Source organism: Delphinapterus leucas, chromosome 1 (genome assembly GCF_059928025.1).
Source record: "Delphinapterus leucas isolate spDelLeu-1000000601 "Yukka" chromosome 1, BTC_Dleu_Yukka2, whole genome shotgun sequence".
Taxonomy (NCBI): Eukaryota; Metazoa; Chordata; class Mammalia; order Artiodactyla; family Monodontidae; genus Delphinapterus; species Delphinapterus leucas.
In genome coordinates, this window is record NC_143129.1 from 82974546 (window position 1) to 82994821 (window position 20276).

The window sequence follows — 20276 nt, forward strand, 5'->3', positions numbered from 1 at the left end:
TTGATCCCAAACTCCCAATCTATCCCTCCCCCCCTTCCCCCCGGTAACCGTAATTTCATTCTCTAAGTCTATGAGTCTGTTTCTGTTTTGTAAATAAGTTCATTTGTATCTTTTTTTAAAGATTCTGCATATAAGCGATATCGTATGATATTTGTCTTCCTATCTGACTTACTTCATTTAGTATGATGATCTCCAGGTCCATCCATGTTGCTGCAAATGACATTATTTCATTCTTTTTAATAGCTGAGTAATATTCCATTGTGCATATGTACCACATCTTTATCCATTCATCTGTTGATGGACACAGGTTGCTTCCATATTTTGGCAATTGTAAATAATGCTGCAATGAACACTGGGGTGCATGTATCCTTTTGAACCATGTTTTTCTCCAGATATATGCCCAGGATGGGATTGCTAGATGATATGGTAGCTCTAATTTTAGTTTTTTTAAGGAACCTCCATAGTGTTCTCCATAGTGGCTGTATCAATTTACATTCCCACCAACAGTGCAAGAGGGTTCCCTTTTCTCTACACCCTCTCCAGCATTTATTGTTTGTAGATTTTTTGATAATGGTCATTCTGCCTGGTGTGAGGTGATATCTCATTGTAGTTTTGATTTGCATTTCTCTAATAATTAGCGATGTTGAGCATCTTTTCATGTGCCTCTTGGCCATCTGTATGTCTTCTTTGGAGTAATGTCTATTTAGGTCTTCTGCCCATATTTTGATTGGGTTATTTGTTTTTTGGTCATCTTCACATCTTATACTGTTTCTTTTTTTTTTCTTGCCTTTCCTCACTGGCTAATATCTCCATCGCAGTGGTGAAAAGATGTGGTCAGAGTGAGGCCTATTTGTCTGATTCCTGATGGTTCCTGATTGGTAAGGGTTGGGGGAGGGGGGAAAGCCAGTATTTTATCATCAGCTATAATGTTCGCTGAAGGTTTTTTGTGTGTTTCTTTTGGTTTTGTTTTTGAAACTACCCGTAAGCAGGTTAGGTCTGTTCTCTTCTATACTATTATGCTTAAGTTTTAAAAACTGGTAAATCAATGGTGAATTTTTTCAAACACCTGTTCTGTATCTTAGTGATTATTATTTTTCTCCCTTACATTGTTAATGTGGTAAATTAGATTAATTTATTTTCTAACAAGAATCAACTGTTTTCCAGGATAAGACCAATTTTCTCACAATATATATTTTTTAATACATTGCTTGATTATTTTTTTTAATTACAGCTATATTCAGCAATAAGACAGACCTATAATTTCTGTTTTTTACATTGCCGTTTTTTGGTTCCAATATAAACTCATAAAATAAGTTGGAGAAAATATGCCATCTTTTAATACTTTTGGAATTTATTTGCTCGGGAATCATTTCTTCTAATGAACTTTTTTCGTTCTGAAGCTCTCTTTGCAGGAAGATTTTTAAATTCTGATTTTAAAAAATTTAATGCTTGTAGGACTAGCTCATTTCCCCCTAGAATCATTATTGGAATATGTTCAGTTCCTCTCAAATTTTTAATTTGTTGGCATATATGTATTTATGAGATTCATTTATTGTTCCCATATGTCTACAGGTTCAGCAGCAATGACTTCCTTCTTCTCTCTTAACAGTTTTAGCAGTCTTTTCAAAGAGCCAACCATTTATACTTTTTCTTCTGTATTTTTATTTCTAATTTGAAAATTCCTGGTTTTATATATAATTTCTGCTCCTATCTGCTTTTGTTGTTGTCATTATTCTTTTTGTAACTTTATGAGATGGAGATTTAGCTCTTCAGAAATCAGCCTTGAATTTCATAATTTACATTTAAATCTGTGTATTGTCCTCTAAAGACTGGCTTAGCTGCACCTTCTGCATATACATAGTATTTTCAGTTTTGTTTGATACAGAATATTTTCTAATTTTCACATCTGCTTTGATACAAGGATTGGTAGAAGTGTTTGTAAAATTCCAAATACATGAGATTTTGTTCTTATATTTTATAACTGAATTCTAGATACTAGTTGATTCTCTTGAAATGTTATTTGTAGACACCTCTACAGCCCTAGAATGAATATATTTTCCTCTGAATATGTTCTCCTCTAATAGGCTCTTGAGGTTTGTTACCAGCTGGGAAACAACACACCAAGTTGCTGTCTTATGGTTTCTCAGACTACCCAGGCTGTGGGTACTCAAGGCTAAATCTGCTAGAGGTCAAGTCTGTGACCACGATTTCTCATGAACTTTTAAAACTTTCTTTTTCTTTATACTGTTTGTGGCACCAAGGCTGCCTTGTCCAAAGAGCTCTGGGATTTGAAGGGACAGGACTAGATCGGATGACCCTTACCCCTGAGGGCTTAAGATTTTGGGGTCCCAGCTTAATGTAGTGAGGACCTCCTATATGACTTCTCAAGTTAGTCTGGGACCAAAACTTGACTTCCATGTTTCCTGTACTCAAGGCCCCCTGGAACAGAATATGAAAGAAGCTATCTTGGCACTCCAACCTCAGAGTGTAAGCAGCTTTGATGCCTCTCCTTTTATTTTTTGCACTGGCACCTGCAAATGTTAGTGACAAGCTTGGCATCTACCATGGGTCTATCTTTTTTAAAGCTACTGATCAAGCTTTAAAAAAAAATCTCTTAGTTGAAACTGAAATAGATTGTATTCTCTTACTTTGAAAACTATACGTTTATAATCACCTGAATGTATAGGATTTTAGAATTCCTATACTTTTTGGAGTGACACACCAGAAAAAGGAAGCATGGTGAGAACATCCATCACCACTTGCCTACTGGCCTGCTGGAACCAGATTGTGTCCTGCACCTCCAACACATCCATGCTACATCCATTAGCTCTCCCTAAAAAGTGGTCTCTTGATGTCACATTGCCCACAAGCCCTCGGTTTGAGTACAAACAAACAAAAGTACATTTTGCCCTCAGTTTGACAGTGCGAGGAAGAAAGATCCACAGTCTCTATACATGAGCTAAAAGACACTTGGGCAAGGGACTCTGGGATTCGTTACACATTTGACAGCCCTATGGGGGAGGGAGGACATGGGCATCATGTGGGAATGTCCTCTTGGGTCCACATGATCCTTGCCTAATGGAAGAAGGCACAGCCAGAAGAGTGCAAGAGTGGAGCCCATGGCAGATCTCTTCTTCCTTGGCTCCAAGCACAAATTGGGTAGACAAGCATATGAACAAGGAAAGCACTAACTTTCCCCAAGATACAGTGATATACTTGTGTTGTTGTTGCCAACCATTTTATTAGGATGTTGTTACCTAAGAACTGAAGAAAGGAGACAAAACAGAAGAGAGTGAGAAAAAATTCTCCATTTTAGCTAATCCAGGGTATTGTGCCAATTACCTAGAGTCCTTGAACTGAGACGGTAACAAGCGAAGGCAATTGGCCCCAAGCGTTTGATTGTTGTAAAATTTTTGTTAAAGGTATTTAACACTGACAGGTTGGCTACAGGGTGGAAAAAAGGACAGGTCTGTCCTACAGAATTGCCAAGGATTTACAAGTAAGAACTTTCTACAGCATTATTTTTTATATGAATTTATTTATTTTATTTATTTATTTTTGGCTGCATTGGATCTTCGTTGCTGAGTGCGGGCTCTAGGTGCGCGGGCTTCAGCAGTTGTGGCTCACAGGCGTTAGAGCGCAGGCTCAGTAGTTGTGGCATACGGGCTTAGTTGCTCCGCGGCATGTGGGATCTTCACGGACCAGGGCTCGAACCCGTGTGCCCTGAATTGGCAAGAGGATTCTTAACCACTGCGACACAGGGAAGCCCTACAGCATTATTTTTGATACTAAAATATCAGAAGCAATTTATTATTCAAAAATTATATGGTGTTTAAATGTGCATTAATATATTCAGACAATTAAAATGCAATTGTTAAAAAGGGAGTTAGACAATCCTGATGATTCAGATGATGTTACTGATAAAATAATGAGATCAAAATTTTTGAGCATTTGTGGCACTCTTACATACATTTCCTTATTTGAAGCTCAGAACAACCCAGGAAAATGTGTAATCCATGGTAGAGGGTGAGAGGTTCCGAGGCACAAAAGGAAGATAAGCACTCAAGGAACACCAAGATAGAAAACGACAGGGGAAGGAGAAGAGGAGGAAGAGGCGGAGGCCGAAACAGCTGGATAACCCTGGTCGAGAGAGGGCGCTCTTGCCCCACAAGCCTCTCTGAGACCGCAGGTATCAGGACTGCCAGCTTCTTGGAAGAATCACCCTGCTTCACTCTTGTCTGAGACAAGACACTGAAGAACGCCTTGTCCTAAATGATTTCTCCTCTCAAGAACCGGCCGACAGAAGCGTCGCTCCGAAGTGGTCTATCGAGCAGGGTCCGGGCTTCTGCTGGATCATTTCCCGGGTGTCTCTTCTGGGTAAGAGTGGACCCCGCAGGATTTCCTGCTGTTCCCTGAGAGGCAGTGGGAGAGACGCCAACTTGGCCGGTTCCGTGGGCCGCGTGCGACCCAGGTCCCTCAAGCAGGAGGGACGATTCCAGGCTCCTGAGCCGGGCGCCTCAATGGACTGTGCCAAAAGAACCAGCATAAGAACGGGTTGCCTCCTGTCGCCGCAGGTTCTCTCTCCTCCCGTTGTTAGAAAACGTTGATTCAGCTCTCTTCATAAGCACTGGAGAAGGGACTGGGTCATTACGCGTGGGTTAGGGGGTGATAGGGTACAGCTTACTGTCCCCAAGAACGCTGCTGGGGTGGAACAGGAGGAAGGAGAAGGGAAAGCCGGGTGAGAGACCAAAAGAGTTGGCTAACCCGGGGCAGGGATACAGCGCTCTGGCCCCCGGAGCCTCCTTGCGAAGGCAGGCCTCCGGCCTCCATGTTCCTGGAAGGGGTGCCGATCTGGCCCCAAAGGGACTGTGGAGCTCGAGGCCTTTGGGTGACTTCTCCCACGCTTCCGCACCACCTCCGCCATGTGGCCTTTCTCTTGCAGATGCCTGCCGGCAAGCCTGCAGACAGGAGGCCTGAAGCAAGTAGCAGGGCCCATCCATACACTTTGGTCCCGGAATAGGAAAGCCAGGAAGATGTGGGTTGGAGCCCTGGGTGTAGGGAGCCTCTCGCCCTGGGCCTGAGCCAGTAGAGTGCAGTGAGGCACCACGGAAGAGAACTCCCCTGCCATACACAGAGAGATAGCGGAGAGCGCAAATACATACCCCTACTAGCACAAATTCCGAGGTCAAGTTTCCCACATTTGGGGAAATCTCTAAAGTCAGCACTACCTGAGTGCAATGGACAAGCGTCGCGCTGGGAAAGCCACCATCATGATCATGGCATCTTTCCTGCCAGGTAACTAGGGGCACATACCCCGCAGGCACAGTGCAGCCTCCCACCCCTCCAAGGTTCACTCAGGGTCGCCACCCTCCCTTCCACCCGCCCCACGCTGTTTTTCTAAACCGCTTTCCTCAAAGGAATTCAAGCGAAGACCTCTCCTCCCACATCTCCTCCCCAATCTCCCCCCAACACACACACACACACACACACACACACACACACACACACACACAGGAGAACTCACTGCACAGCTCACAACACCGACCACCTTTCAGCAGCGGCTCCAAACAGACCAACCCACAGCCATTGCGCTGTCTCAACTGACAGTTCTCTGCCCTTGCTTAACTGAGGAGTGCGTGGAGACGGCAAAGGCCTGGGAGGCCGGAAGGGGGCGCTGATGCCGTGCCAGTCATTGATCTGCACGTGTCGCCGCTCCAAACACCCCGAGTCTGGGTCTCTGTCTCGGAGAGACGCCTCGGGAGGATCCACCTGCACAGCGACTGACCACCCGACGCTGCTTCCTTTTCCTGGGAAGGCTAAGCCAAGGTCGTCCTGGATCACAAAGGAAGATACCTTAATGACCAAAAGTTATAAGAAAATATTCTTGACATTTTTATTCATTAGGGAAATGCACATTAGTACTATACGGAGATATCATTACACACCCTCCAGCATGGCTATATTTAAAAGAATTACTACACCAAATGCTGACAAGAATGCAGAGAAATTCCAACCATAGTTACTGGTTTGAAACCATTCTAGAGTATTATTTGTCAGTTTCTAATGAAGTTAATCTTGTTCCTACTCCATGACCCAGCAGTCGCAGTACTTCTATGAATGCACAAGTATACAAAAAGATTGGTATACAATATTCATCAAAACACCAAGAATATTCATCAAATAACAACAAATAACACCAAAATTACTTCGACAATACCAAAATTAAGAAGTGATATACACGATAATATAGTTATGCTTAATGAACATAATGTTGTATTTAAAAAGCCAGATACAAAAAAAATACATTCGTTCATTTGAATTTCAATAGCAGGCAATAGTAATTTCGGCAATAGACCTCAAAATAGTAATCAACTAAGAGAGAGAAGGTAGGAATTGCCTGGAAAGAGGCTCAGCGGACATTTCTGGGATGATGGCAATATTCTATAACTTGATCTGGGTAATAGTTACATTTGCTAAAATTCAGAAAACTATGCTTTAAAGATTTGTGCTTTTAACTCTATGTGAACTGTAGCTCAATGATTTACTGTTCCCATAAAAATTAGTGGATGATGGATGGAGACAAGCTGGTGTAGCTGACGACAACTAGCTTGCATTTTACTGTAAACTCATTAAAACCTCGTTTTCGTTTAGAAAAAAACCCAACACTGATACTTGAATGATCTTTACCAGAAAACCGGTAATGACGGCACTGTTTAATTAGCGGAACGTACAGACAAGCCTCCTTGAGAGGCTGTATTTCACCCTTAGAGACATTTTCTGTTCAGAGGTGAGACAACGCCACCCGCAGGTTTGTGCACCGTGGGATTTACTCCTCCTCTGACCGCATCGCGCTGTGTGGCCGGCGGTATACTCTGCTCTCTGACCGCTTCTTAAGGGGCGTAGCTGGTGCTGGCATTAAAAGCAAACCGAGCAGAAACTAACACACCATTGTAAATCAATTATAATCCAATAAAGATGTTAAAAAAAAAAAAAGCAAACCGAGAGACCAGTCACAGACACCATCCTACTATAGCTCGGATTTGAGCCGAGATTACTGCGGCCACCACATAGTATTAACCACCATACGGTCATGATGCGCCACAGGCAGGCTGGCAGTCACTGCACTTCCCGTAATTTTTTGAAGGTAAATATATCCACACTGCTTTTGCTGTTTTATTCTTGGACACCTACAGATGTTCGTGCTTTTCTCTCTTTCATGCTCTTCTCCGATTCTCCCTCCCCATTCTGCTACTTAATAAAAGCAATTTTTATTTCTCAGGATCTGGCCCGAGCCTCCTCACAGGCTTCCTGGGAGGTCTCGCTGTCTCATCCATGCCTCTGCTTGCTTTCGCTCCTTTTCACGTTTCCTCTTTTGACCTGATCTTTTTCCCGACGCAGCCATACCAAGCACACCTACTAAACCTGCGGGGCAGATGGTCGGGTGAAGGCGGAGCAAACGGGGAGCCGTCACGGAGCCCACCCGGCATTCAGCTTCCCTTGGGCCCCACTCGGCTCAGGCCTGGGGGCTCGTGGCCCCGGGCGTCTCCGGGGCGCTGGCATCTGCGGCGGGTGTGGAGCAAGCCGCGGCGGGGACGCTCGGCTGCCCTTCTGCCTTCGGAATCGCCCGACGCACGGCTTTCCCACGGGTTTCTCCGGTTTTCCCGGACTCTTTTGAGCAGGTACGACTGCACTGCTAAAGGCGGGTGCCTCGGCAGAGAGTGGAAGGCGTGCTTGCTCTCGCTGGGGATGAGGTGAGGGAGGAGAGAGGAAAAGTGAAGTATGGGTATCTCTGTGGTGCAACCGGTTAGCGCGTTCGGCTGTTAACTGAAAGGTTGGTGGTTCAAAGCCTACTCCGGGACGCATCTTTCCGGCATCTATAATGCAGAGGATTCGGGGTCCTCCCTTTTCTATACACCTTCTCCCTCAAAGGCCGAGACAGGCTCCTCCACTACTATGTTCCTGTACCCTGTATTTTGTGCACAACGGGAGGATCTAACTAAGCCCAGATCATCATCGATCCTCCGAGAGGAGCTCAGGAGGAAAACAGGTTACTGGGAATTGAAAAATCCTCAAGAGTAGACTCATCACTACCCTGTGAATTCCTGTAATCAATGAAGTTTCTCCCATTGTCTGTATAGTATTTATTTACCCCTTCGCATATACTTTGAAATTAATTTGGTTCTATGCTTTTATTATTACATGTAATGCTGCAGTCATCATTCTTGTACACATGCCCATAGGGTAGAAAGCCAGAAGAGCAATTGCTCTATCATAGATTCTACATAGTTTTGTATATGATTCCATTTTCTTGCCTTTGTTGACTTACTAGCTATAACTCTTGTTATTTCAGCGATTGCTTCAGGCTTTAGAGCAGACATCTGTAACTTACCACAGTCTGCCTTCAAGTGAAGTCATACCAGTTCACATTTCTCCCCTGCCTGCCTTTACACTTTTGTTGCCATGCATTTTACTTTGCATATGTTATAAACCCAAGGTTTATAACCATCCAAATAATAACAATCCAAGGTTATTACTTTTCTTTAAAATGTCCCATGTTTTCACCAGCCCTGGGACTGGCTGGACCCTAGCCCCACCCACTAGCAGGCCAACACAAGTATCGGGACACCCGGAACCCCCACAGTCAGCTGTGTCAGGAACCAGCCCCATCCACCAGCAGTCTGACACCAGCTCTGGGACTCCTGGGCCTTGCAGCCAAACCCCAGGACCCCGCTCTGCCCACCAGTGGGCCAGCACTAGCAGTAGCCCTAGCACCTGGCTTCACCCACCAGTGAGACAGCACTAGCCCCCGCCCCCCCCCACGGGGGTTCCACAGCCAGTTGCCTCTTGACCCGGCAGTGCCAAGTAGCGGCTGCAGATTCCAAACAAGGCAGGGCCTGACAACCAAAGAGACGGGGACCAACTAATCCTACCAGACCATGCACTGTGGTCAGCCAGGCACAACAGAAAGACCCATGCAGCCCACATACAGGGCACCCCTAGAGCATATAGATCTGGTGATGAGAAGGTAGTGGGTGGCTGGTACCCACAGGAAGTCGCCTACAAATGGTCACTTCTCCAAGACCAGGAAATGTAACCAACCTACCAGACACATAGAAATAAAAAAAGTACATTAGGCAAAATGAGGTGACAGAGGAATATGTTCCAAATGAAGAAACAAGATAAAACCCCAGAATAACTAAGTAAAGTGGAGATAGGCTGTCTACCCCAGTAAAAGTTAGATTTTAGAGATGCAGAGAGCAGAAAAAAGGCGATTCCCAGAGCCCAGGTCTGAATGCAGCTCATCACGCTTCACCACTCCCCGCCTGGGCGACGCTTTGGGCTCTGAGGCCAGGCCACAAGGTAACAGGCTGGATTCCATCCTACTCTAGCTTTAGCGCTGTGTGCAACAGAGCCAAAGTCATGCTCTCTTTCTGAACCTCACTTTCCTTATGAGTCAGGGGCAGGCTTGGTTCTCAGCGCGTGATGAAGAGTGGATCTGTCTACTTCCTGATCTCTGATGTGGCTCTGGGGGCTCTCCAGATAAAGGCACGTTACCGGCTCCTTTTCCTCCCCGACCCGCTCAATTCGTGGAGCCTGAAATTCTTCATCTTCGTGTCTGGCTCGAGCCCCTGGTACAGAGTTGAATTCGTCCTCTTTTCTTCTGTCACGCAGATCAAATTGTTTTGCAAGTGTGCTAGGGTGAGGGAAAGCCAAGGTTGCTTCACAGGGATGCATTTCTTGGTTTTCAGAGACATAATACGTATCAGCTTGTAGAGGAGATTTAGGCACCAGATGAGAAATTGAGGGGATTTCCAGATTTAAAGATAACCTGAAGTGGGCCTTCTCCTGTGCCCTCCTTGGAATGTCTGTGGTCTGGTCTCCAAAGTGACTCAGGGGAGAGAAAGGAGGGCTGGCTCCTAGTGCTGAGTAGGCTTCAGGTGGTAACGGAACTCCTCCTGGGTTTGGGGAGAGAAAAACGCAGCTACAAATTCTGCCACAACCCATCCCACTCGCCCCCTTTCTGGTTTTTAAACAAGAATGTAAGTTTCAGGAAAAAAAGAAGGGGGGAGAAAGGAACGCTTATTTGTTTCCGCCCGGTTTCGAACCGGGGACCTTTCGCGTGTTAGGCGAACGTGATAACCACTACACTACGGAAACCACGCGAACACAAGGAGGCGCTTAAAAACAACATCCAAGGGCTTCCCTGGTGGCGCAGTGGTTGAGAGTCCGCCTGCCGATGCAGCAAAAGCGGGTTCGTGCCCCGGTCCGGGAGGATCCCACATGTCGCAGAGCCGCTAGGCCCATGAGCCATAGCCGCTGAGCCTGCGCGTCCAGAGCTTGTGCTCCGCAACCGGAGAGGCCACAATAGTGAGAGGCCGGCGTACCGCAAAACAAAACAAACAAACAAAATCCAAGAAATGTATTGTCTTGCCACGACTGGCCCACCAAAAAACCTGGGAGCACCTGCGATCTCTCAGGCAAGTACACTGCAGCTCCCGAGAGGTGTTAGCTTAGGGTTCCTCACCTCCCGCGAAGCAAGGTCCCTGGGGCTCCCACAGTCTACATTCAGGCTCCCACATCCAACGCAGGGTCTCCAGTTCCTCAGCCTAGCGCCGGAGATCAGGGATCCCCCCGCAGACTCCCCAGCTCCCTGAAGCCTCAGGAGCAGGGGGTTAGGTGCGTCTAGGCCTCAGGCGACCCAGCCTCACAGCAGCGTGGACACCGCCCCTCCAGTGCTGTAGACCCGCGCCTTGGTGGCCCTTTTCACGGAGCCGGCGGTCAGTACGCTCGGCTCTTGGAAATGAGCGGTGCTTCGAATCCACCCAGGACCCATAGGAGTCGCCCTCGCCTCCCTCCCTCCCTCTCCCCTCCCACTCCCCTCCCTCCCTCCCCCCTGCTCTGGTGCGCCTGACCCGCGCGCTCCTTCTTCACAAGCACTTTCGCAGCAGCACTTCTCCGGTGTCCTTTCCTGCAAAGGGGCTTCCTCAGGTTCCTGGCGCTGTGGCTGATTCTAGTCGTCTAGTTGAAGTCCAGTACTTTAATCACACTTTCACCTTCAGCAGGAACCGTAGCAAAGGCTGACGTCTCAGGTCATTTGGCTGTTGGAAAAACATCGAACATCAGCGCAGGGGAGAGCCGAATAAAACACCACCTGAAGCTCCTCTACAGCCTAAAGAGAACAGATTCCAGGTTTCTGAAGTGGCAAGAGGGGCCTCCTCACGAAGACAAAGCTTCCTCCTGTCCTTGGAGGACAGGTCCCGCAGAAGCTGGTTTTGAAGGAGATGTCAAAGGAAAGGAGCAACAGTGGCCTAACCAGTGATCTTGAGTTGAGATGTCTGTAAGTTACTCTCAAATGGTGTAGCAAATCATGTATATGGAGAGAGAGTGAGAAAGCAAGTGTGGGAAAATGTTAACTGTGAGATTAGGTACAGAATAGACAATGTTAGTGTTTCAAAATTTTTGTATATTTAAAAGGTTTTATGTTTTTGTTTTCTTAATGAGTTTTTCGAAGTTAAGTCCCAGGTTCTCTTTGGATGAAAACTCCACATATGAGACACTAGGTTTCTGAAATAAAGGAAGAAAAGAGTGGAGTGGAGGGCAGAAGCCCTGGTGGTTCATCACATTTCCCCTCCCCCACATGGAGGGTGCCTGGCAATAGGAACCCTGAGGAAGGTCTTGCATCGCCCTTCTGGCAAACTACCTCTGTTCGGGAAGAGGAAGATTTAGCGCAATTTAGAGCTTTGCTGACACGGAATCGAATTCGGGCCACAGCAGTGAAACGCCAAATTGTAGCTACCAGGCAACCAGACATAACAAACCTCCATAATTTGGCTTCTCCAGTTGAAAACTGTAAGAGTAAGGTTAGATTTTTGAGAATGGCAGAGCAGAAAAGGAGGCGATTCCCAGCGGCCCGCGGCTGAAGGCAGCTGTGAAAGGCTCCCAGCCCTTGCACCGCTGCTCATCACCTTTCACCTGTCCTGTTCCGGGTGACGCTTTGGGCTCTGAGGCCAGGCCGCAAGGTAAGTGGCTGGGTTCCATCCTGGTCTAGCTTTAGCGCTGTGTGCGGCAGAGCCAAGGTCATGCTCTCTTTCTGAACCTCGGTTTCCTTATGTGTCAGGTGCTGACTTGGCTCTCAGAGGCTGATGAGCGATTCCGTCTACTTCCTGATCTCTGAGCTCACTACAGGGGCTCTCCTGATAATGGCACGTGTAAGGACTCCTTTACGTGCCCCTACCAGCTGCAATTCTGGAGCCTGAAATTCGTCTACGTGTCTTTGGGTCGAGCACCCGGTGCCGAGTTGGGTCGGTCTCTTTTGTTCTGTCACACAAATCAACGTGTTCCGCAAGCGTGCTGAGGTGGGGTAAGCAAGTGAGCTTCACAGGGATAAACTTCTTGTTTCCAGAGACAAAATACATGTCAGCGTGTAGAGGAGATTTAGTTGCCACATGAGAAGGTGAGGGGATTTCCGAATGTAAAGACAACCTTAACTTGGCTTTGTCCTGTGCCCTTCTTGGTCTGTCTGTGGCCTTGTCTTCAAAGCGACACAGAGCAGACAAAGGAGGGATGGTTGCTAGTGCTGAGTAGGCTTTCGGGCAATAAGGGAACTCCTCCTGTATTTCGGGGAGATAAAAATACAGCTGCACGCGCTACCTCAATCCATCCCACTCGCCCCGTTCTTTGGTGTTTAAACGTGAATGTTAAGTTTCAGAAAAGAAGCCGTGTGTTTCCGCCTGGTTTCGAACCAGGGACCTTTCGCGTGTTAGGCGAATGTGATAACCACTACACTACGGAAACAGCTCCTCCTCAGACCCCTAATGACACATCTAAGAACTGTATCTCTTGCCACGATTGGCCACAAATATTTTCGAAAGCAAAAGACCCTGGGAGCACAGGCGAGCCCTCAGGTAAGGAAACTGCAGCTCCCGAGAGGCCCTCGTTTAGGGTTCCTCGCCTCCCCCGAAGCGAGGTCCCTGGGGCCCCCAGAGCTTCACTTCCCGATCCCGCATCCAACACACAGCTATGCACCGAGTGCAGGGGTCGCCCCCGCGGACTCTCCAGCTTCCGGAAGCGCCAGGAGCCGGGGGTTAGGTGAGCCTGAGCCCCAGGCGACCTCGCATCCCAGCAGCGTGGACACCACCCCTCCAAGGCTGCGGACCCGCGCCTCGGTGGCCCTTTTCACGGCGCAGGCGGTCAGTGCTCTGGGCTCTCGGAAATGATCGATGCTTCGAATCCACCCGGGAACCATAGGACCCGCCCTCCCCTCCCTCCCCTCCCTCCCCTCTGCTCCTTCCTCGAAAGCCCTTTCGTAGCAGCCCTTCTCCGGCGTCTCCGGGCAAACGGGCTCCCTCAGGTTCCTGCCGCTGTGGCTTATTCTAGTCATCTAGCTGAAGTCCAGTACTTTAATCACACTTTCACGCTTAGCAGGAACCGTAGCAAAGGCTGACGTCTCAGGTCGTTTGGCTGTTGGAAAAACATCGAACGTCAACGCAGGCCGAGCCGCGCTTCCCGGCCTGTATTGACTTCGTTTGAAGACCAGGCCCAGCAGAAAGCCGCGGAGGACGCAGGCGCGGTCCACGCCGATCTCACGGCTGTTCATTCCTCCCTCATCGTACTTGACATTCTTCTTGAGGAACAGTTTTGTTTTACCTTTTACAATGTCTGAAACGTCTTTTATTTGCCTTTTACAATTTTCCGGTTCAACAGGTCATGGAGAGCGAATTTTAACCTAGGAAGACAAAGAGGTAAAGGCGGTTTTGCCAGAAAGCCGGTGTCTGGAGGGGGTTTCGTGTTCACCTCACACACGGCCAGCAGGCCGACAACTTTCTTTTCGCTGAAAGACTTTAATGCAACGTTGTCTGTCTGTGTGTCTGGGTCTCCCTGTCTGGTTTCCTTTAAAAGTAAAGCTTTACAAGTTTGGGGAAGCACGTGTCATTTCCTCCAGTCCTTGTTTTCCTTCTTTCTTATTGTGGCGGTCATCGCGTTTCCTTCACACGTGAGGTTCAAGTGCTGCGACCCCGAGGAAGGCGCGGGCAGCGTGCGCACTGACCCCCAAGCCGCGGGGCTCTGCCTTGCTGCGCGTCGACTCCAAGTGCCGTCGAGGGTGCGACCGGACTGCAGCATCCTCGCCAGCGCTGGACGGCTGAGTCCCCAAAGAGGCGGACTTGAAAATAGCTTTAGAGCAGGACATTTCGTGAGGTTTTCCCCCTTTTCCCTCCCCTCCAGGTTCCAGTTTTCACCTCCCACGCGCAGCCAGAGAAACGGATTCGCCGTCTTTCGGTCGCGTCCGGCGCGCTGCCGTCCCACGTGGACAGGACGAGGGGGCGGTCGTCCTTTTCCCGACAGGGGCGGAGGGACAGCGGGCCCCCGAGGGACCACAAACACACACCCGCGCCGCTGGGGCCCGCAAACCCGATCAGGCGGCCCCTGGAGCCTCCCTGCAGCCGCAAGGGAAGGCGCGGGGCTCCAGAGCCGGCGAGAGAAGCGCGCTGAGGGCACCCGGCCCCGGCCCTGGCCTCGAGGACGGGCCCAGAAGAGGGACGCAGCCCAGGAAAAAGCGCAAGGGTCGCCCAACGCCCCCATCCGAGGTTCAGGGTGAGGGAGCCGAGCGTTACACTGATTTCCCCGCCTTTATCAGGAGAATCGTTTGCCCAAGTCCAGAGTGGCAAAAGGGAGGGACTGTGTAGGCCAAAGTCCACCTGGACTGAGAAGCAAACACGAAGTCCTAACTAACTGCATGTGGGGTCTGAGGAAAACGCTGCGTGAGAGACAACTCTTGGTCGGAGCCTTAGGACCTGGAGTTGGCGTCATCTAAGGCGGGAGAACGGCAGGCGCCGCAGGTAGTGAGGGGAAGACCCGGAATCCAGGTCTGGGCGCGCAGCCTTGTTTGAAAGCGTCTTCCGTCCAGCCGTCCCCGATCCTGCATCCGCCGGGAGTCTTTTATGGTGTTGGGGATCCCGGGGTCTCATCCCGCGCGCCTCCCCTCCTGTCTCTACAGCCCCTTCCCCGGCGGCCTGCTCTCCACACGCGGTCGCCTGGCAAAGGCGCGGCTCCAGGGCACTTCTGAGGTGCGGCCCAGACGGGGCAACTCGCTCCGGGACTTGCGGCCCCGGCGGGCCTCGCGGGCGCGTCCACTGTCCCGCAGAGCGCTCGGCCTTTCGCGTGGGGCTCCTCTTTTGGAGAAAGCAGGGAGGGAACGTTCTTCGGGTACAGTTCCTTGGAGGGAGGTGCGGCACTCAGAACAGGAGGGCGGGAGATAGTACATACTCATTATAGGCTTCCTACCATCACTTACAAGTCTTTATGCGAGCAGCTCCCTGGTGGTCTAGTGGTTAGGATTCGGCGCTTTCACCGCCGCGGCCCGGGTTCGATTCCCGGTCAGGGAGATTTAGGTTTTGTTGTTTTGGTTTTTCTCCCTTCTTTGTGGCATCTCAGCACCCAGCAATCTTCACTTCCTCCTCACAAGTGTAATGTGCCCCAAGGTGCAGATGCAGTAGATCTCTGCACTGAATCCTCAAGCCAGTGAGCTGGGCCCCAGGTCCAAGGCTTCTCCCAGGCTGGGAGAGGGGAGGTGTGATGAGCATCCTGGGCAGCCCCTTGCCTCCACGCCTTCCTTCATTTCAGATACCTACAGTCTCACTTTCAGGGTCCATCTAAAGAGAACTCGGGACCTGAGTACGAATTACTCCTTAAAAAAAAAACAACAAAAAAAAAAAACCAAAACTTTGACACCTACGAAAATTTGCAAGAATAGTAACAGCATATATTCTTCAGCAAAATGTACATTTTCCCACATTTACTTTCTCAGTCTCTCTCCATGTACATAATTTGCTACACCATTTGAGAGTAACTCGCAGACATCTCAACTGAAGATCACTGGGCTGCTGTTGCTTCCTTCTTTGCCGTGTCCCTCAAAACCAGCTTTTGTGGTATCTGTCCTCTAAGGCCAGGGTAAGATTTTGTCCTGGCAAGGAGGTCCCTTTTGCCCTGTTCTCTGCGGGCTATAAGAAGCTTCAGGTGGAAATTTATTCCGCTCTTCCTGATAGTGCAGGCCAGGCACACCTTGAGCTTGTAGGAGGAACATGTCTATGCTGGTATTCCCCCGAGGACCTGCTGCCCTGTGGACTCTGCTTGGTTGCTTTGGTGGGCTGTGGAGTCTTGATTCCACTGCCCAGTGGAACCACCTACCTTGGGAGAGACCCTTCAGGGAAGTGCAGCTGCCCCCTTGCTTCTTGCCTGGCTCTCTCTCCTCCTAGGATTTTCGTTTGTTTGTTTATAACAATTTACTTTACTCACTTCCCCTCCATCCTCCTCCTTCCCCTCTGGTAACCATTACTCTGTTCTCTGTACCTATGTGTTTCTTTTTGTATGGCTTGTTCATTCATTTAAATTTTTAAAAAATTCCACATATGGGTAAAATCACACGGTATTTGTCTTTATTTACCTGACTTATTTCATTTAGCATAATACCCTGAAGTCCATCCATGTTGTAGCAAATGGCAAGATTTCTTTTTTTTTTAAGGCTGAATAGTACTCCATTGTGTATGTATGCCACATCTTCTTTATACATTCACCTGTTGATGGACACTTGGGTTGTTTCCATATCTTGGCTATTGTAAATTATGCTTTGGTGTATGTATGGGTGTATATACCTATTCCAATGACTGGTTTTGTATTTTCTGGATAAATACCTAGAAGTGGAATAGCTGGATCATATGGCAGAGTCTTATTCTTCCTTTTTTGCAGAATTTCCATACTGTTTTCCATAGTGGCTGCACCATTTTACATTCCTACCAACATTGTAAAGGGTTCTGACTCAACGAAAAGGTGAAGAATCTTTCTGTGGTGGGAGTATGAGGGGAGCAGGTGGAAAATTATCAAAAGTAGGGGATAATTCTCAAGAGCTTTCCAGAATTGTCTGTATCACTGCTGTCAGGTAGGTGGTGCCTTGTAATAATGGTGCTTAGTCTGTTTTTTAAAAAATAAGATAACCTCATTAAATTTTAAAAAAATAGTTTGGGAATGTCTTTTTGAGAATCTGGAGATTAGTAAGACAAGTTTCTGGAGGAACACAACATTGTTCTACTCTAAATCACCCTGGAACTGTTAAGTGACTTTCATATATTTAGATTATTTAACATTTAATTACGGAATCTATGCTTTAACAACCCAGGTAACAATGGTGCTTGGTCTTAAATGGTCCTGGCTCCAGTCTGAGGCATCCTGATTTGTGGTTCATATTCAACTGTGCCTCTCCCCAACATAGGGTAGTAACCAAGCTTCTATATCCAGGATCCCAGAGGAATCCAAGGACACGCTTGATTTTTTTCCCTTGTCCTTCCATAGACACCCTTGAGAAAAAGGATACATGAAAGTCTTTCACAAAAGCAGTTTCTGCCTGCTTTCCATCTGAGATACTTTCCTGTAAGAAGAACCAACCAAGGGAACAAACTTTAGTTGTCTTAAGGAAGCTTCTCTGTCTTTTATGCTTTCCTTAATCCTGAGTAAAATATCTCACTTGATGACCTGTAGGTCAGCATAAATAAACAAATACACACATATGAAAGTAAATTAAAGACAGGAAACTAGATGGCACAGGTATTGGGAAGATAGAAACGCAATTGCTCCCTTAGAAAACATCATTATCTACATCAAAACAAAGAATCTAAAGTTGAAAGAAGAGAAAGTAGAGTCAACATGGTAGTCTGTGTTTCCTGGTCCTTGGCTTGGCCCTGCACTAGGTGGTGGCCCAGTGATGTGAATAATTGACACTTGGCTTCATGGCTGGTCTTCTGTCCAATTCAAACATGTAATCAAGGGCTGACTTGGAACAGATATTCACCATTTTAAAGCAGCCAAATGCCCTGAGACCTTCAGCCTTGGCTAGGGAACTGTTTAAAACATGAAGGCCTGGTTAAAGTATTAGACTTGAAATTTGATCAAATAGAACAAAGTGACAAGAGCCAGAGAGAGCTCCTATTTCTGAGAGAAAGACAAGAAAGAGGCACTGAAATTTGAGAGGAATGACCTGGCAGAGCAATGTAATGAAGAGGAAGGAAAAGGTGGGGGAGGGGAGGAGTCCCACAGTTCCTGGCTTGCAAGGAGCTGTCTCATGCCTCTGATCTGTGCACGTCCCCTAGCTCCCGCAGCTTCCAGGAGCTCCAAGGTCCAAGTGGTGAAAACTTTCAGTTGGTGTTCTGTTCTCAAATCAGGAGTCCCGACTGAGATGTGGGATTCTGAATCCAGGTTGTGAAAATCCTGGGCCCTTTCTTCCAGGGAAAGGCAATACAGCCCTAAAGCAAGAGCCTATGGAGTGCTGAGCTCTCATGGAGATATTGCTCCTGGTGTAGAATGCAGTTGAATTTTGGACATCACATGCCCTAAATTTGGACACAGCAGGCAGCACTGAATTCAGGAAGGAGTGGGGCACTACAGTGGAGAGGTTGCCTCAACGTGAAAAATGTTCACTCAAAAACTGGGTAGAATCACTTTTTTTTTTAAAATACAATGTGCTCTTTTCAGAAAGGTCATGTTTGAAATACAAGAAATATAAGAGACATCTTGCATCCTTGGACTCCAAAGGAACTCTAGAGATAGATCTAAGCTCACTGAACTAAGCAAGAGCTGGAAACAAGTTTGGAGCACACCAAGCCTGCCTTCCAAGGATACACAGTTACAAAGAACCAAATGCTGGCAACATAAGAAAACTACTTTGAGGGCAAATTTTACCTTTAATTTCCAGAGCTTAGATGAAAATATTTCTATTATGTCCACCGACACTCTACTAATTAGGGCTTTTTGTTATCTGATTTAAACGATAAGGGCAAAGAGGATGAGATAACTGCTGAAATGACAGCAAAACTCAACCATGTAGGGAATCTACCTGAAAAGATTCAAAAGGAAGCTTTGATTCCAGGTAGGTTTATGCCACCAAACCCACTTAGTTGATAGCCCAAGGGACTGGTGACCCTGAAGTCTTTGTACCATACTCTAGAATGTGCTTACAAGAACCTAGGCTTGTGTCTCTTTCATTCTCTCCTCTTTCAAACTTCTCTAGCTTTGGGAGCCTGGGGAGGCTTCAGACATTGGAGACATGACAGAGGAAGTCATGTCATGGAACACATTTTGGGGCTCATGAGAACACCTGTTAGTTAAATGATTTCAAGGCGAGACTGACAGTCAACTGCCCTCCCATAACTTGTTCCTTACCTCCCTCAGAATGAAAGCTTCTGTAAATTCCATCTACAAACTGAGAAGTGGAAACATTACTTCTCTTTGGTAGAAGTGATATGTCTTATGGATTCAGAAGCCTCCTTCCAACCAGTTTTGACTGCCATTTCTCCTCAGCCCCATGGTGAATGCAAAGGCTTCCATTTTAGCTTAACACCCAGAGCTAACTTCACAGCTGCCAGCAGTGTCACTTCAAATTTCCCTTTGTAGGAAAAGCAAATATTCAAGTGTTAGTTTTCTAAGCTTTTTTTCTACAAAATACCCTGGGATGGACAAATGCTCTTCTTTGAGTTGATGTCTATCCAGGGAACAAGCCTGTAGTAATGTCAACAATATCATAATTCTCCATTTACCCCCTGTTCCTGAGAGAGAGGGCCAGGGGCTTGAAGAAGGACATGCTGCAGGAGGGCAGGAATAAATGAAAATCTAATGAGAGGAAGTAGAAGGATGGTGAGGCAAGTGGGACAGAAAACTGAGGCCTCCAAGGTGGTTCAAGCCTTGCCTTGTTTTGTTGAAAACCTAGGTAGTACAAATGCCTGATTTAATATTTGGGTGGACGGAGTAAGATGTGTGTTTGGGTTTGTGTGTGTGGGCACAAGAAAGTGGCATGGTAGCAGAAATCCAGTATGCTGAAGTTCCTAGTCATCTTTGTGTGGTGCCATTGTTCTATGTTTAGCATTGTTGTAGAGACACCCTTGGTTAGAATTGAGTGATAATAAATGGAGTGGTTCCATATCATCTGGAATTGGATCTTGGACCTGATTAGATGTGAAATTATTAATGACCCTGATGTCAGAGAACACTTTCAGTTCATGGCATGCAGTAGCAAAACATTTTCCCAAATCATCGTCTGCAGACACCTGTATTTAGATTCTCATAGAAAGTAAGGATTAGAGTGGTCAAAGAGTTGCTGCCATAGAACATTTTAGTGAAGATATGAGTATGATGGGTTGGTTACTTACATGTAAACTGGAGGAATTGGGGAAACAAAATGATGAGCTCAAGGTCCTAAGTTCCTAGCTCAAGATTTAGGTTAGGGACCTGAAAGA

The 20276-nt window shown here is 47.3% G+C and overlaps 4 non-coding genes across 4 annotated transcripts; 1 reads left to right on the plus strand and 3 right to left on the minus strand.

Annotated features, from left to right (window-relative positions):
- Positions 1-5139: 5139 nt before the first annotated feature.
- On the minus strand, positions 5140-5303 carry LOC115802274 (U1 spliceosomal RNA). Its single transcript, XR_004022705.2, has one exon. It is a non-coding gene; the product is annotated as a U1 spliceosomal RNA (small nuclear RNA).
- Positions 5304-10085: 4782 nt separating this feature from the next.
- On the minus strand, positions 10086-10158 carry TRNAV-AAC (transfer RNA valine (anticodon AAC)). The gene has a single exon. It is a non-coding gene; the product is annotated as a tRNA-Val (tRNA).
- Positions 10159-12722: 2564 nt separating this feature from the next.
- Positions 12723-12795, minus strand: TRNAV-AAC (transfer RNA valine (anticodon AAC)). The gene has a single exon. It is a non-coding gene; the product is annotated as a tRNA-Val (tRNA).
- A 2516-nt stretch (positions 12796-15311) lies between these two features.
- On the plus strand, positions 15312-15383 carry TRNAE-UUC (transfer RNA glutamic acid (anticodon UUC)). Its single transcript has one exon. It is a non-coding gene; the product is annotated as a tRNA-Glu (tRNA).
- Positions 15384-20276: the final 4893 nt, after the last annotated feature.